We start from the raw sequence: 16,453 nt of genomic DNA, 5'->3' as shown, positions 1-16,453 counted from the left end.
TTAAAGATACCCACCACCACTGATAGTGACAGTTTGTTCTGGTAGCTGTAAAGTTGCTGTGTGTTAATTATTGTATATCTATTAACAGACAGCAATATTTTTAGTTCAGTCAGGGGATTTTGGCATGGAGACAGTTTGCTTCACTCCCTTTTCCTACTAATATTATTCTAAATTGTGTATCTCTGACTCAGAGACTTTCTCTTAATTATCCCATCATAGACACAAAGAAAGAGTCTGCACTTCATTTTTTAGGCTTGATAAAAATAGATGTAAAAGTGCCCCTGCAATCAGTTTCAGGTAAGATAAATCACTATTAAACAGTTTGGTCATAATCATATGATCTGCATATTATAAAGTCATGAGCAAAAACTTTGTGGCCACTTTTCTGCTTTTTTTTTTTTCTTGCATACATGCAATAAAAACTGCACCTGCTTGAAGGTGTGTACTAACTTGTTTGCAGGTTTCTATATACACTGCCCAAAGATCAGGTCCATTTAATGTAGCTAGAAATTAAACAAACTAAATATCAAAACACACAGCAATCAAGTCACAATTTCTAAAATGTTTACACCTGAGTAAAATTTATCATTTAGTTTTGATTATTAGTTATCTCATTCAATTACAAAAATCTATAATCTCTCTAAAATTGATTTAGGATAAATCAAAAATTATTTCAAGGATTAGAGAAATCACTGAAACATCAAATTGTTGATACGTTATGGTGACCAGGTATCCTCGTTTTCCCAGGCATGTCCTACTTTTCATAGCTAAAAAATGTCAGGGGGGGATTTCAAAATTGTCCGGGATTTTGGTAATCACAGTGCAGTAGAACAGAGCCATCAGCTGGAGAGAAAATATGAACTGAATACTTTCTGCAATATGTTCAATTCAGGAACAAGCTACTCATCCTTCTCTCTTGCTCAAAGTCACATTGGCATCCTCTTCTGTTTCTATGAGTTTTTTGTCAGCCAGATTAGAAGATGATGATGCTCCCTCCATCTTCCATTTGTCAGTCTCTAGATGAAGAGGCAACTGGAGGGATTGAATCATAATAAGTCACCAGGTCCTATGGTGTGAAACAATCATCTGATCCTGAATGTGAACAAATCAAGGGAAATGATTGTGGATTTTAGAAGAGGCAGGAACAAACTGAATTCTATTAACACCATGGGAGAAGAATCTGAGGTAGTGGAGGAGCTTAATACCTTGATGTTCACAACAAACTAGACTATAGAAACAAGTGTGAAGTTGTCTACAAGTAAGGACAGAGCAATTCTCTTACCTCACAATTTTTAAAATGTTATTATCATTATTATTACCTAATAAAACATTGGGTTCTTTGGCATATGCAACAAGATGCTATATATCTTCTAAGTGATCTCTTCCTTCATCATTTGCTGGGGTAACAGCATCAGAAAAATTGACTTAGAAAAGCTCAACAAGCTAATAAAGTAGGCTGGCTCTGTTTTATGAACTTATCTGGAACCTCTTATGATTATTTCACAAAGAAGAATTCTTCATAAAGTGAAGAGGATCATGGACAACAGTGAGCCTCCTCTTTAGATGTTTTGTTTGAACAACAACAGAGTTTTCAGTAAGAGGTTTCTCCAGATCTGGTGCAAGACATAAGATCCTTCTAGCCTACAAATAACAACACCCACAACAGCTAGAAAAAAAAAAAAATCTATGAGTTACTGCAACATGTAATTTTGAGGTGGGGTCTGTATAAATAGTTGATTAAATTGTATTTTATTTAAATGTATCTCGCAGTTATGCATTTTGACTTCAGGGCAAACAGTTCAGTTGAAAGTCTTCTTTTAACTTTTTCTTTTTTACTTTTTCTCAGAATAACTAAGAAACTTAACAACAGAACCTTCAGTCTTTTTACTAGCATAGTAAAGATTTTTCTTTAACATGTTATTTCCAAATACATGTTGAATGTTTTACTATTATTATTATTATTATTATTATTATTATTATTATTATTATTATTATTATTATTATTATTATACATTTTTTATCTGGGTAGGGCTAGGTTTGCGAACTAGTGGTATCATCAGAATGGCTTATGCCTAAATCTGTTTATGCCCTTAATCTGTCTCAGTGTAGCTTCTCTTGATAAAGTAGCTAAGAGGGTGTAATGCTCAAGGTCAGACTAATAGGGAATTGTTTTATCAATCTCTCAGATTAAAGATATGTTGTGAGAAACTAAATCCTTCTCAGTCAGATGATTCCTCGCTAGGGCCATAACACCAGCTCCTGATAAATATAAGTTATTTGTTAAGAGCTGTATAAAAGTCCTAATTTGTCTTCCCCTTTGTGGGACAGCTAACAATTACTATATCAATGTAGCCTTTTTTAATGTAGGCTCAAATCATGTCTTTAACTTAATGATGCCAATGAACATATATCAGGAAAAAATCCTAATAGGAAAATCAGAGAACTAGTACTATATTATGCAGACTTGAATCCATAACGCTGAAGGCTGGGATAAAGCAGACTGTTAGGGTGCTGAAAGCTTGAGTTCTTCTGAATCAGTAAATAATCTTGCCTTATCTTGCAATGGGTCAAGTGTTATCAACTTTAATTTTCTCTCTACCACTATTTTTTGATTGTCTGTACTAAATATTTAGTATTCAAGGAATGCAATACTTCCTTGACAAGCGGCCGCATTAGGCAACAACCCTCTGATCCATGTATGTTCATACATGACATGCAAAGGATTTAGTCTCATGCTTAACTGCAGCCCAAGATTAGGACTATAGACATGACAATGTAGTATACTATAAATCTATGGGTATAAAGTAAGATTATAATAATCATTTCAATTAATTTGAAACTAGGACAGTCTAGGTTTTCAGGTTTTCTGTTTAAGTAATTATTAGCAGCAGTTAGGGAAAGGTGTGATAGTGTAATAGGATATTTTGTGAATGTCTTGACATTTTAAGAAGGTAAGAGAAGGAAACCCATCACCCATCTAATTGCATTCTTATGTTAAATATTTAATATAGTATCACCTCAGTTAATGTGTTCGCAGTATTAACTATACATTATTTTTTTTTTATATTTTTTTTCTACAAGGACATTATAGTAATAGAATAATAGAATAATAGAATAATAGAAATATAGTAGCAAGGGTCAGTAATTAAGCTCTAGCACCAAAAACATATGTTAGCTTTTTAAGTCTACCTTTCATTTATGTACACTCAAAAGACAATTGTCTTGTTTTTAAAAATGAAATGTTCTTATAAAAGATAAACATTAAAATTTAAATAAAAAGTACATGGAAAACAGTAAATTTCCTGAAAAAAGTGACACTATTTTAAAGGGATGGAATGAGAACCAGGTCATTCTACTCTAAGCTAATTAGGTCTATGCACAGGTAGAGAAAGTCCTGTACTATGTTTGGCTGAGCAGAGGAAAAGAAGATTAGAGGTCCAATGAAGGGATATTGCTCCCAGATCACAGAGAAAGTGTGTGACTTCAAGTCTCCCAGAAAAGCTCTGTAACACATCACCAACTTTGTCAAAGTGTGGATGATGCCAATGTGTGTCAAGCAGATTATGACTCTATTCATGTTCTGTATCTTCCCCTCAAGATTAAAAAACTTGTTGTTGCAACATAATTAAAGCAAATTTGAAATAGATGGATGAAAGGTTTTAGAAAATTTCTGGACAATAAGACGCTTGCTGAAATCAAAACTGTCATCAAGCTTCTTAAAATGATAACAAAAATAAAATAAAATAAATGCCCAAATGACCTAAAGTGAATCAAAAATCTAAAGGGTGAAATTAAAGTAGATCTTGTGAGACTTGTCTTACACGAGGCAGCAAGAAGGAAACCAGTTAGCCAATGACTCATGTGGCCTTATACTTCATTTTATATTTTTTTAATTATTTCTAATACAATCAGTTAAACAGGTGTATTTTAATTCAAATTAAAGTAAGTTTAGTACAAACTGACAAAGATTATCCACCAGATGGCAACATTGGAACAGTGTTGACTATATGACTTAGACAAATTTTATTGTCATCTTGTATACACAGAGTGTATATAAAATGACATTTCTATGCGTTCAGTCAATGAGCAGCTTACAACAGTGAAATAAACATTACCATTTTTTGAATAGCAGCCGTGATCAAGAATGTAGACAGTGTAGGGGAAATTTAAAACCAGTTTAAAGTAATTGAAATGGAAAGGTTCAGTGCAGTGCAAAATAAATAAATAGGGTGCAAAATGCAGTAGAACATTGAGTTGTTTCTATTTAAAGGGATTTTGAAAAAAAAAAAAATAGCCACGGTGGTAATGCAAATATGATGTTTTCAAGCGTGATTCGGTCTTGATTAGAGTTTCAACACTTCAACAGTCTGATGGCAGCGGGGGGAAAGCTGTTACAGAACCTGATAATGTTATGGGGACACACAGAACTGGGATAAATGTCCAAAATGGAGAGAAGAGGAGAACTGATGATCCTCTCTGCTGTACTCATCACTCTTCTCACGTTCCTCCAAATTCAGGCGCTGCAGCCACCACACCACGAAGTGAGACAGCTGGTCAGAATGCTCTCTATGGTGCTTCTGCAGAAGGTCATGAGGATGGACGGGGAAGGTGGGCTCTCCTCATCCTTTGCAGGAGTACAAAGAGTAGTATATACACTATTAGATCCAATATTTATTTTTTGCAGCTGAAATACTGAAAGCTAACTAATGTAGTTTTGCAATGCTTCATCTATAAAGCAATAATGCATCAATATTACAAGTGAAGCTGTTTATGATCAGCAAATAGAGGAAATGTGCAAATTAGTTTTATTCAACCTGTTTTCACACAAATAAAAAAATACTTTCTTTAATAAAGGCACTTGCAATATAAATATGTAAAAAAGGAAATAAAAGTTGTTCCTTTTTCATGCTATCTTTATATTGTGTATACAGTATATTTAGAATAGAGAAAGAAAAGGTTGAATTTGTGAATATAAGCAGGGTATGGATCTGGGCACTGATTGTTAAGTGTTCACATGAGAGACCCTGTAGAAGAAATGGTCTGTTTTAGACAAAAGCCAATTTTTTCTTAGAATTAAACTGGTGTATTGTTATGATGGTAAAACAGTAAGTATATAAAATACGGCCAAAATACTCTTGTTGGTTGTAAAATAAATTTTTTTGTTTTCAAAATTCTTTATTTACTTGGTTTTGGCAAATCAAGGTTTTATTTGTTTTGTTTTATATCACCAAAGTGTCATAAAACCAAGTGTTAAAATAAATAAAAAAGTTGTTTTTTCTAATGTAGTACCGACAATGATTCTCCTTAATGTCCAATCAATGATGAAAATAAGAAAATGGCAACCAAATCGACAACAAATAACTAATAATAATTTTTTTGTATATAATATGTAATCTATTCTAAAACAAAATTTCTGTCTATCAATTCTCAACAGGTCTCCAATTCTTTGCCATCTAATTCTTTGGGGCTAGCAATCATCAATGAATGCAATTCATGCAGTGGTATTAATTGATTTTTATTTGTGTTAAGGAAAAAAAAAAGAAAATTTTGTAAAGATTTGAATACACATGTTTGAATTTGTTTTGCACCATTTGTTTTAGATCAACTGTAGCAAAACTGAATGGAAGACTGAATGTGCAACTCACAGAACACAATTTGTGTACTTGTAGGCTACTCAAGATTTTGAAGAGGTTTAACTCTATTGTAACTTTGACAGATAAAAAAAATCTACAATTACAAAAATCTACAGTTACAAATTACAATGGACAAATATTTTTGCAAAAATAGTCCTGGACCATTTGGAGCGAAACTGAGAATGTACGAGGTTTTTGATGTGTAAGTTGTAGAACAGAATTTGTGTACTTGTACTTGAAATTTGAACAGCTGTAAAAAACATTTGCACTTGTGAATTTATTTTTTTGTTCTACAAATACAAAACTTGTATGTACATCTCCTTACAACTTCAAATTCACACTTAGAATGTACAAATTGTTTTGAAACAAAATAACCTTCATAGTTCTGCGCAGTATCTTTGCTGTTCCCAAAACTGCACTTTTCTGGACCGAGATGTCTGATGTATTTCCACTCCTCAAGTTTGGGGGTCCGTGCCCCGAGTGTCAGGTACTGTACCCTTTGAAGCCATAGGTAAATTTTAACATATGTACATAATAATGACTAATATTACAGTAGTTTTAGTTTCATGCTTTGCTCTTCCAAGGGGGTATATACATGTTTTTGCTTTCTTAATTTGTTTTTGGAAGGAAATGCTTTGATAGTTTAATAGATAGTATAATGATGTTTATTAAATTGCATTGACAGTTTTAAACTAGATAGTAACCAATACATTTTTTATTTTATTTTTGGCAGGAAGAAATCAAGGTCGGATAACTGTATTTCATTATTTTTAACCAATGACATCTTATGATGTACAATCTTTGGAGGTCAACAGAATGGATGGTATGAGGACACATTGATTTTTACTTTTTCTTCACACTGCATTTTGTCAGTTCATGGTTCTAATACTTTCTTAAACTGGTTCAATGGAACACCCACAAGTTATTACAAAGACAGAGCATATACATTTTATTTGTCAATATTTGTTGGTACTGTTTAGTTTCATTATTCCACATCTAAAAGGAAGTTAGGTTTTTTTTTGTTTTTTAGACAAGTGTCCTAAAGTGCTTCTAAAAAGACAGCAATGTACAATAGAGAAAAAAGAATACAACAATTCATAAATTAATGTCATACAAGCTCGTCTACAGAGTTCAAACCAGTGTTGTTTTTGACAGCCATCTTAGATTTATTCTTAGTCTTTAGGACAAAATCTATTATTAGGTTTAGTCACGTTTTAGTCATTACGATATGTGATAGTTTTAGTCGCTTTTAGTCAACTAAAATTTAAAACGTTTTTAGTCTAGTTCTAGTCAGTTTTATGTTGCAAAAAAAGTTAACCTTTACAATTTTGAATAACAACCAGATCCTTTAACAGACTGACAGCTCTTTCCTATATACTACAATTGCTGGGTATAGAATGCTCCCATGCAGTTCATCATTGCTGTTGGACAGAAAACTTTGATTTACAAAATTCAAATAAATGTTTTTATAAATTAATGCTCTACTTTATAAAACACTGTCTCACAAAAGCTGTGAAAATAGCAGATCTAGCTCGACACATCATATTGGTTAATATAGCAGACAGACAAGCTAACAGAATGTGCAATAGAGGAAAGGTTTTAACATACAAGGTTGCCATCATAAAGCAAACACTTCCTGATCTATTATGAATTATGCATTATCCACACAGATCAATAAAAGCTTCATTGCTCTAAAAAAAACAAAGAACAAAAGCATTCTTTTTTCTTTTTTGGCAATTTTGGCTTTATTTCTGAGAATTTGCCCCTTGGTTACTGCTGCTCTACTTCCAAAGTAGATTTAAATTTACAGGGTTTTGATATAAAAAAACTACAGAGAGAACCTACATAATTGCCTTGTAATGCTTTGACAATACAGAACTACAGTAAATTGAATGAATATACTAACTTCAATGTTGAAATATTTAAAGGAAACATAGAAAATGTATTAATGACAATACAAGGAAACATTTACATCATATTTAAATAGACAGAAACAAGAACAATCAGAAAGAAATATTCAAAGATCTATCTACCTTTTCACCAAACAGAATGAAATTAAATATTTTATTTGGATCCGAGGTGTCAAGTAACTAAGTACAAATACTACTACTCCCCCCCCCCCCCCCCCCAGAACGTTAAGAGTCATCCAGGTTTTTATGTCTTCAAGACATGCCTGTAATCTATGTAACGGCTTAGCTTCTTCTGGAATTATATACAGATATAGCTGAGTATCATCAGCATAAGTGTGGAAATTAATCCCATGCTGTCTAATAATTTTACCGATTGGGAGCATATATATAGTAAAGGGAAATGGTCTTAGCACTGATCCCTGTGGTACTCCACAGGTAACCCCTGAACATGAGGAAGAATTGTCATTAACATGAACAAACAAATATATAATATTTAAACCAGTCTAGTGGTGTTCCTTTAATTCCTACAAAATATTCAAGACTTTCTAAAAGAATATTATGATCAACTGTATCAAATTCAGCACTGAGATCTAACAGGACAAGTAGAGACACAAGTCCATTGTCTAAGGCCATGAGAATATCATTATCAACCTTCACCAGAGCTGTTTCAGTGCTATGATGAGCTCTAAAGCCAGACTGAAACTCTTCCAAAAGTTCATTATGGTGTAAGTGGTCGCACACTTGTTTGGAAACTACTTTCTGAGAAATTTCAGATAAGGAAGGAAGATTTGATATAGCTCTATAATTGACCAGGTCATCTGGGTCAAGAGATAGTTTCTTAAGTAAAGGTTTAGTTACAAAAAGCTTAAAAATTCTTTGGTACATATCCCTTTAATAGGTATAGATTAATTACATCTAAAATAATGGATGAGATCAAAGGGAATACTTCCTTAAATAACCTGGTTGAAGCTGGATCGAACATGCTATGAATTCCTACTTTGGAATAACTGAAGCGCATTTTTTGTGTAATCAAATGTTTTCAGGTAAGAAAGAAATGGACTTAAGACTGTGGAAATTTCTATTCTAATTTTACTACAGTATATGCTCTCCCAGTCATTAAAAAAGTGTCTCATATACTTTTTGATGTGGCACAGAGACCAAACATTTATAAATCAGAGATACAATTGTTAAAACCAGTTGCTAACAAAACAGCACAAAATATAAAAGCATACATACAAATTTACTCTATATAAAACAGGCAACAGCCGAGGGAAGCACAGGTGCAAGCTTGGCTAACTGTTCTGCTTTGAAAAAGTGAGTATTGCTAAGCAGATGTGGCTTTATGAATAAAATGGGGATGTCCTGATTTGATCCTAAGCATCTGCCTAGGGTCCAAATCATGGCAACTTGAATGAACAGAGTAACTGACTGCACTCAAGTTCTGATACATGTTGACAGTGCTCTCTAAGCTGACCTTAAAAGCCATCAGAAACCCTAAAACTGATAAAACGAGTCAGCTTCTGTTGCTCTCTTTTCTGAAGGAGCAGCTCAGCTGTGTGCTGTAATAGAATAGAAGAGAATAGAAATACCTTTATTATTCCATATTGGGAAGATTCAGGTGTGACTAAAACAAAGACAGGAGAGAAGATTTCCACATAAATTAAGATAATATGTAGGAGCAAATTTTAAATGTTTAAAGGTGAGCTTACACCACAGGTGTCAAACTGGTTCCAGAAAGGGCCATGTGGCTGCAGGTTTTCTTTCCAACCAAGCAATAGCACACCAGACCCCATTCATCTCATCAAGTCATCATGTTAAGACTGGACTCACTTGATGAGATGAATGGAGTCTGGTGTGCTATTGCTTGGTTGGAAAGAAAACCTGCAGCCACACGGCCCTTTCTGGAATCACTTTGACACTCCTGGCTTACACTGTCGAGCTACAGCTACAATTCAAACTGTACGATGCTCTGATGCGATCTAACTGCTCACACTATACGTCCAAAAACCAGACGGTGGACTCGGAGCCGAGAGATGGCACTGGTGGGACTCATCAATTTGGAAGAAGAGGAAGTGTATAAGGTTCAGGTAAATCTGCTTGTAGATGCTCATAGCTCTGCTTTAAAAGCAGGATTTTCTCTTGAACACCTTATGAGGGCCGACTGAATTTCAGAGGTTTGATCTTTTCCTGACCTTAGGTTTCCTGATTGGTAGGTGATCGAGCGAGGCAAATTGTCCATTGTTACCCCTGTATACTACACAAAGCAGGATGCATGATCAGGTTGAAACTTCTCCCGATCCAAAATATTCTTGCATGACTGGAGAATTGGCCCTAAACAAAAGAAACTCAAGTCACAATTAGAAAAATTAACGCTCAAAAGAAGGAAAAGCAGGAAAAGAAGTCAGGTAATAGAAAAATGTAAAAACTGTGCAATATATTTACATAAACAATATTAAGATATTACCTGATGAGGCTGCTACGGACATTTTTACAGCCGTTGGGCGATTTGACCAAAATTACTTGTTCATTTGTTGGCAATGTCAAGCGTAGCTCATTTTTCTCAAACACAGGCATTGCTTCCTTTACAGCCGTTTTATGTCATATTAAAATAACACATACTCACCAGCTACTTTATCTGGGTTAATTGTTTGATGTAGCAACTCATTTTTCACTCAGACAGACTAGAGCAGGGGTATCCAAAGTCGGTCCTCAGGTGCTGCTGTCCTTCAGGTTTTAGGACTTCAAACATCAGCACAGCTGAATTCAGTTGATGGCTGGTTAAAAGGGTTTTGTTGAACAGCAGCTATTCGAATTAGGTATTTTAAAGCTGAAAAAAATCATAAACCTGGGAATTGCTGCCCTAGAGGGCCAATATTGGACATCCCTGGGCTAGAGCATCCCACTAAATGCCCCTTCTGTTACCCATCTGTGCCTACAGTTAACAAGGGTTCACCAAAATTGGACATTAACCGACTGAACAAACATTTCCTAGTTATAATAGGTCTCAAATATTTAGGTGGAAGGCTATAGAACTTTGTGCAAACCGATTGCGGAATGATTGGTCATTTTTTTGGTAGCTTGATTTGCCAGTGTAAATGATTAAAGGGGATTTTCTTGGCACTCTTTGGCACCTCAGTACCAGTTGAGCCTCAAACAAATGTTACAGTTAACTATAGTAATGTTCTCATGGAAGCATAATCTAAAGCTGTTTTCTTGAAAATTTCAATGAGTTTGAGTTTTCTATTGTCAAATGACTTTCACAGTCACCAGTTATCTAACGAACAGTTTGATCTCACATTGGAAAAATTTACCTCTGCATTTAACCCATCCCCTTTAGAAGCAGTGGGCTGCAATCGTGGGCGCGCGGTGAGCAGGGTGAGGTTAAGGGTCTTGCTCAGAGACAGAGAGTGGCAGTCTGTTGGAGTGGGACTCAAACTCAGAACCGCAAGATTTTAAGCTCAATGCCCCAGCCACTAGGCCTGCACTCAACATGAAGGTCCCTCCAATAACAACAAAGAAAAAGATAAACAAGTTCCTACCTAGTTTATACTTCCACCTCCATCTTATCAGATTTTTTTCTACTGCATTAGAAACCCTTCTAAATACTGCATAAAGTTATGTTTGTTCCCCCTTCAGTGCTCATAGTGTGCATTAGAATTTTTATTTAGCAGTTTTTTGTGCATAGTGATGTAAAGGGATTAACAGAGATGGTTTTGGGGCTGGGAGCTGCAGAAAATTCTGAATCATTTATTTTATTTGATCCCGACAGCACTGCATGTTAAAGCAAGAAAACACCCATACAGTAGGTACAGAGAATCGGCAACAAAAAACCAAAAAAAAAATCAAGAAAAAGAGTAGCAAAAAAATGTGCCGATCAGTGTTTAATTAAGATGCTGCTCAAATAGAACTAATATGCTTAGGTTAACCAGATATCATGCCCAAAAATGGACCCTATATATGAGATCAATGACATCAATGAAGTCATGAACAACACCATAATACACAAGCTTATAGTAGTAGTGATTGTTTTTAATCCAAGCAATATAGTGTTGGGATCTGGAGATCTACCACCTTTCTCCAGCAGAGTGCGCTGTGGGTCTCCTGGGCTGGAGCCCTCAGCACACCTGAGGATCATCAGCCCATCAGGAGACCTCCTTCATAAGCAGCAGTGAGACCTTCCTTCGACGCCGCAGTGTTGACCAAGTTTGGTTAGCGAACCTGAGCCTCTGTTAATCTGAAGAATCTTAGTTGCCTCTTGAGAGAAACTTGATTCTAACCTGCCTCTGTCTTCTTGCTCACAGAAAACCCGACTGAAGTCTGAAGCTCTGGATGAGCTTTGCCTGTAAACCTGCCTGCCTGCCCAAGGAAGCCAAACCTGAAGATTTCAGTCTGGACTTCTCCAACTGCTCTCAAGGGAGAGCTGGAAACTCACATCAAGGTCTGCAACTCACAAGCCAGAAGCTAGACGCTGCTGCTGCTGAGCTCTCTGCTGAACCTACAGTCTCTGGACCCAACCGGTTCTCTCCCTCATAAAGATCTGTCAAAACCTCTTCAAGGTATATTCAGAATTAATTCACTCGACAAATCATCTGACTGCCTGGCTAATCAAACTATCCGTCTCTGCAGACATCAGTGATTCCAGTCCCGGACCTGTGCCTGAACCAGTTCATGTTCTCTCTGTGAAACCGTTCAATAAACTCTGTTAAACTTTTACTCTGCTTCCAGTGGTGTTCTGCATGTGGGTTAAGTCTCTTAAGCCAATCATGACATATAGAGCACTAATGCCATACGGCATCAGTCACTGAAAGTATCCTTATTCTGTTAACTGGTCACATCAAATCACCTAAAATGCTTGGAGAAGCATTCATTGATTTAGCTGCTCTCTAAATTTTGTGAGGGTCTATCCCAGGGGTCACCAACATGGTGCCCGCGGGCACCAAGGGGCCCTCAAGGACCAAAAGGGGTGCCCTTAGAGTCTTCTGAAAATAGAAGAACTCAACAGTGAGCTACGTTTGAAATTTCATTGTATTCTGTTGCTCTTCTTTTTTTAATCAGCTATAGAACATTTCATCATTTAATCATATATGGCATTTTTTTATTTTTTTATTTTATTTTACATACTCTAATAAAGATTTCAAAATGAAAAATTTGAAAGAAAATTAGAAATTTAAACGATAAAGATATGTTTATAATGTATGAAGTTTTAGGTGAACGTTGACCCTTGCCATTCATAAGTCACTATTGGTAGCTCTTCCTGTGACTCAGTGCCCCTGAATTAGCCCTCAACTGTAAAAAGCTGGTTGGTGACCACTGGTCTATCCTATCATATAAGGGTGGAGAGTAGCCTTATTGTGGCAGTATTAAAGTGCAGATTTGGAGGGACAATAATACATCCCACAGAAAGGACATGAAAATTTAACAGGTTAAGGAGCAATACCTAACAATTTTCTAAATCTAAAAGGTATGTTTTCAGATTGAGGTCAGTATTACATGACACACCATATATCTGTGTTGCTCTTTGGTCTCATGAATAGAAGCTGGGCCAGCATTGTGCATTGTGCATATAGAATCCTGTAAGCTGTCGCTGCATGCTTAGTGAGGGATTGAATTCAAATCAATGACTCGATGCAATCATCTGGTTTTCCTTAGATAGAAAACATTGAATCAATTTGACTATATGATCTGGTGAACTGTAAAGTGACTTGTGATGACGTGTTGTGATTGGCACTTTATAAATAAACGGAATTGAATTGAATAGCTTCCAATCATTGCTTAGCCCCTTTCTGATCCAGAGGAAGCAGTGTAGCACAGAGGTTTAGCCAGATTATTTTCACAGGGGTGCCAAATGCAGGGACAGATGTGCACTAAAGGATAACAGCAAATGTATATGTGCCAGAATCAATTTAGGGTCTATCTACACAAATCACACAATACCAACAAGAGAATGAACAAATAAAAAAATCCATATTATCCAAATAAATAGCGTTTAAGGAAGATAATAGATCTTCCTTAAACGTTTGCAAATAAACATGTGCACATATTTACATTAACACTGCTAAAAAAAAATAAAGGAAACACGAAACAACACAATATAACTAAAATCAAATCAAACTTCTGTGAAATCAAACTTTCATGTGCTGTTGTGCAAATGGAATAGACAACAGGTAGGAATTACTAGCAATTAGCAAGACACACTCAATAAAGGAGAGGGTTTGCAGATGGGGAACACATACCACCTCTCAGTACCTATGCTTTATGGCTGATGTTTTGGTCACTTTTGAATGTTGGTAGTGCTTTCACACATGTGGTAATATGAGACAGACTCAATAACACACACAAGTGGGTCAGGTAGTGCAGCTAATCCAGGATAGCACATTAATGGAGCTGTTGCAAAAAGGTTTTCTGTGTCTATCAGTGTAGTTTGCAGAGGCAAAACCAGGAGACAGGCCAGTACACCAGGAGATGTGGAAGAGGCCATAGGAGGGCAACAACCCAGCAGCAGGGCCGCTACCTTCGCCTTTGTGCAGGGAAGAACAGGAGGAGCACTGCCAGAGCCTTGCAAGATGACCTCCAGCAGGCCAGAAATGTGCATTTGTCTGTAGAAACCGACTCAATTAGGATGGTATGAGGGCCTAAAATCTACTGATGGGGGTTGTGCTCACAGATCAAAACAGCATAGGACACTTGGCATTTGCCAGAGAACACCAGAATTTATAAATTTGCTGCTGGCACCCTGTGCTCTAAACAGATAAAAGCAGGTTTATGGCGAGTACTATGACAGACATTACAGAGTTCGGAGACACTATCTGCTGCCTGCAACATCATTCTTTATGACCAGTTTGGCAGTGCGTAAGTAATGGCGTGTGTGTGTGAGGGGGGGGTTCTTTGAGGGGGGCTGTACAGCCTTCCATGTGCCCTATAGAAGAAGCATGACTACCATTAGATCCTCAGACCCCTTTTGAGACCACGTGCTGGTGCGGTTGGCCCTGGGTTCCTCCTAATGCTGGAAAATGCTGGAACTCATGAGGCTGGAGTGACTCAGCAGTTCTTGCAAGATGAAAGCATTGAAGCTTTGAACTGGCACACTCATACGGCAGAAATTAATACGATTGAGCACACCTGGGACATCGGGTCTTCTTCCATCCACCAACGTCAAGTTACACCAGATTGTCCAAGGGTTGGTTGATGTTTTAGTCCAGGTCTGGGAGGAGATCCCTCAAGAGACCATCCACCACCTCACCAGCAGCATGCCCAGGCATTATAGGAAGATCATACATGCACATGGAGGCCACACAGAATACTGAGCCTTATTTTTAGTTTTAAGGACATTACATCAGCTTGTGTTTTTCTACTTTAAATGTGTGTGTGACTCCAAATCCAGGCCTCAATAGGTTAATACATTTGATTTTTATTGATGTTTTTTTGGTCATTTTTTTATTTTTGTCAGCAAATAAAACTTTCTACAGAGTGCAAATATTTAATTAATCATATCTAGGATGTGTTATTATTTCCAGTTGAGAGTATCTCTGCTGTCACCCTCTGGTTTAGATGTTAACTGCATGTTGAGAAAGTGAATCACGTTTGCATGGGAAAGACAAATCACCTTGTTGGCAGGGCCACAGGGTCGGCCAGTGAGTGGCTAAGGATGACCGTTGCCACCCCTGACCTGCGGCAGCAGTCATTTTTACACATGGGATGCATAAGTCTCTTACTACAGGAGATGCTCAGCTCCTCTAGAGCCAGGTGCAGGGGGTAATAAGTTGTTGTCCATGATGGATGTAAGCCTGGACAACACCCTTCTTTGCCAATTTTAAGTGTTATTTATTAAATAATTTGAGTGTGTGAAATCTTTGAATTATCTACACTCTGAATGAAGTGATGATGACTATTGATGGATAAAGGTTGTTAGCACCAAATCTTCTAAATGCTTTCAGGCAAAGTAAGGACACAGCCTCTGTGCATCAATATCTGGTCATTTGAAATGAGTTGTCTGTTTTCCTTTCCAGTAAAAAATGTGCCTCAGCCACACATAGTGAAAAGAGGTTTTGCCCTTTTGCCCCATCATTAACCTTTTTTTCCCCTTCCTTAGATACAGAGGCATGCACTGGTGATCATCGACCACATGCCTAATCAGACATCGAGGACTGCAGTAAGTGTGTGAGTGCGCGTGATTGTGGTTGTTATCTGTGTATCATGTCCTTTGTCTTTAAAAACCATGTCTGGGTTAGTGAACAAGGTCACAGTCTTGATTCTGTTTACTGGAAATGGTGACCATTCAGCTGCACACTGAAATTCACTTATAAACAAAGCCTGAGGGGAAGAGTTGGGAATGACTGGTGTCTTGTTATTATTGACAGAAAAGTCTCTGTGTTTTTGCAACTCCCACATAGCTTAAACTGAATCTAAGTATATTTTGTAACAAATAGAACTGAGTGTTTTTATCTCTTGAAAGCAATTTTCATATGAAGTATATATACTGTATTTCCCTTATAACATTTTTTTCATTTCATGAGAAATATTTGCTTTAGTCATTTCTAACACTTTTTAACAGGTCAACATTTATCAGGAAGGAGACAAATGAAAATTTGAAATAGACTAATGTTACATGTAGTTTTTAAGGCCAAGTACTCACAGAGAGCCCATGCATACACAACCCCAGCTGGATATTGAATTAAATTAAACTTATCTTTCCAGAGCAAGTGCACAACCAATTTCATTTGAAAGCACATTACCGAATCAGTTAGGTCAAATCAAATCAAATGGATAGAAAGGAAAACCCAGCAGATTGCCTTGTGTTGTTGACTTACAGAACCCCCCCCCCCTAAATGAACACATATCGACTTTGTAGCAAGTCATTGTTCTGAGCATGCATGTAGCGACAGTGGAGAGAAAAACTGATCTTTAACAGAA

Source organism: Cyprinodon tularosa, unplaced genomic scaffold, assembly GCF_016077235.1.
Source record: "Cyprinodon tularosa strain WSP-4 unplaced genomic scaffold, ASM1607723v1 ctg543, whole genome shotgun sequence".
NCBI classification, from domain to species: domain Eukaryota; kingdom Metazoa; phylum Chordata; class Actinopteri; order Cyprinodontiformes; family Cyprinodontidae; genus Cyprinodon; species Cyprinodon tularosa.
Note: the sequence above shows the minus strand (reverse complement) of the source record.